The sequence below is a fragment of the Triticum aestivum genome, chromosome 3D (assembly GCF_018294505.1).
Source record: "Triticum aestivum cultivar Chinese Spring chromosome 3D, IWGSC CS RefSeq v2.1, whole genome shotgun sequence".
NCBI lineage: Eukaryota > Viridiplantae > Streptophyta > Magnoliopsida > Poales > Poaceae > Triticum > Triticum aestivum.
In genome coordinates this window covers 28,359,491-28,361,716 of record NC_057802.1, presented here as the reverse complement: position 1 = coordinate 28,361,716, position 2,226 = coordinate 28,359,491, and the positions used below count along the sequence as shown (strand labels likewise).

The 2,226-nt window shown below is 51.6% G+C and overlaps 1 long non-coding RNA gene across 4 annotated transcripts in view; it reads left to right on the top strand.

Moving 5' to 3' along the window:
• LOC123077086 (uncharacterized) overlaps window positions 1-2,220 on the top strand; it is an 8,002-nt gene extending 5,782 nt beyond the window's left edge. For 3 of the 4 annotated variants that reach the window (XR_006436395.1, XR_006436396.1, XR_006436393.1), the window contains 2 exons: window positions 600-1,959; window positions 2,057-2,220. This is a non-coding gene — a long non-coding RNA (uncharacterized lncRNA). The remainder of the gene's footprint in view (window positions 1-599; window positions 1,960-2,056) is intronic. The other variant, XR_006436394.1, reaches the window with a different exon arrangement.
• The last annotated feature ends 6 nt before the right edge of the window (window positions 2,221-2,226 follow it).

Sequence of the window (2,226 nt, the reverse complement as noted above, 5' to 3'; positions counted from 1 at the left end):
TATGGTGGAAGGCAATAGCGCCCAGGTCAGCTAAAGCGATAGCTGAGGGCGGACACAGATCGAGAATAGCGCATAAAAGCGTTCAGCGAAGGGACGGGTCCCGGCCCATCTATCCAGCCAAAAGAGGGTGTCGGAACCGGTGCTCACCTTAATGGAGGTCCCAATGCGCAATACCGGCATCAGACAGATCACCGATTGCTAGAATTCGGACCCTCCAGATCTAGGGGTGAAGGCTAGCGGTTGCCCGCAGAGGTACTTTGCCCGGATAATCTCAAGCTAGAGGCCGCCCTCATCGGTCTGAATCCGCCAAAGCCATTTAGAGAGGAGGGCAATATTCATCCGCTTGGACGAAATGACCCCAATGCCTCGTTGGTCTTTAGGCTTACAGATCTCAGACCACTTCACCATGTGGTACTTTTGTTTATTGTTCTCTCCAGCCCAGAAGAATCTGGAGAGGAGTTTGGTGACCTCGTGATGTAGGGATTCATGTAGACTATAGAATCCCATGACGTACATCAGTAGGCTAATAAGGGAGGAGTTCATCAAAATCACTCGCGTGGCTTTGGACAGCCATCTCCCCTACCAAGGCTCCATCCGAGGTTGGAGTTTGGCGATTATTGGGCGGAAGTCTTTCTCCAGTAGACGCGTGTCGCTAATTGGCATGCCTAGGTAAGTAGTCGGGAAGGACCCCAAGCGGAAATTCAAGCGATTAGCAATTCGCTGAGCTTCCGCCTAAGAGTATCCAAGGACCATCACCTCACTTTTGGCGAAATTAATCGTGAGGCCCGACATCTCCTGAAAGCAGAGGAGGAGGAACTTGAGGTTCTGGATGTCCTTGTCCGAGCCTTCCACCATCATAATGGTGTCATCTGCATACTGGAGGTGGGTTAGACCTTCATTGGGGACAAGATGGGGGCAAATCCCCTTGATGTGGCCGGCTCGTTTGGCCAAGTCTTCTCTACTATTAATAAACAAGCAAACATATTCTTTCCTAAACGCACCCAGAAACACGTACACAGAAAAATTAAGACCAAATACCACCCCACGATCTAACCTATCTAATTAGATCTAACCGTTGGCATTAGAATTAACCCTCACCTGTGTATGTTTAGCAATTTGCACGAGCGGACGGAACTCTGCCACATCTATCGCACCCCTATCATCCGCGTCCAGAAAAAAACAATGGGGCAATCAAGTACGTAAAAGATATAGGCACATCCTCTCTGCCACGGACACAGCCCTAGCGATTGCGACGGCCACGAGAATCCCCTCAGCGCCGGTGTCCCCGGCGGCCGCGCTCGCCGTGTCGTCCTCGGGATCACCCGCCGGGTCAGCTCCCTTGACCTAGCCTTCAAGTCCGAAGCCCAGACCGTACCTAGCCCGCAGCAGCATCCCTTATTCCACATCCCACTGGAGGAAGATCGGGAAGAGGAGGCAGGGGAGATGGGAGTGGGAGGCCGGTCCCGTGGGACCCGGCGGGGGACGAGTATTGGCGCACGAGCCGACGCCCGCCTTGCGGCTGCTGGACACCAGTGAGCTGGAGCGGCTGCGGCGGGCGGCGCACGGGATGGGGTGGTTGCGGGCGAAAAAGTGCGGAGTGACGGATGAGGTGGAGGAGGACCTGCACAAGGTGTATGCTGGCGGCCAGGGTCCCGCCGGCTGGGTCGTCGAGCCGCTTCGTCCGTGCATGGACGGAGCAAGGGAGATCATATCTTGTTGCCGGATCCTCCATGTGAGTGTTTAATTACTTGCAATTTTATGCAACAGATGCTTCAGATTTAGTTTTCAGTTTTGTCATCCATCTAATTGTGTATATATGTGGCAGAGAAATATGAAATTTTGATGTAAATGTTCATTAATCATAACTGACAATGCTCGATGCATGGGTGAGAGTGGAGGCCGGCTGAGGAAGACGACGCCATCAAAGGGGATGGAGTTCATATTGCAGCCTATCAAATGGTAAAACTCACCCCTTTCGTTTCCTATCCTCTTAGATCTCAATCTTCACCGAAATAAAGCATTGGATTAATGAGCCTTGCAAATCTACCTTGCATAGGTTTTAAGATCCGGAATAAGTGACTAGGCAATTGTGTTGTTAATTTGGTTTAACAGCTTCAAAGGGCACTGAGAATGAAGTTTGCATTCTACGAAACTCATTGCTACCTTGCGACCATAATTTACCTTCCGAGCGCAAGAGGTGCAGTCATCACCGTTCCTGCCGTCCTT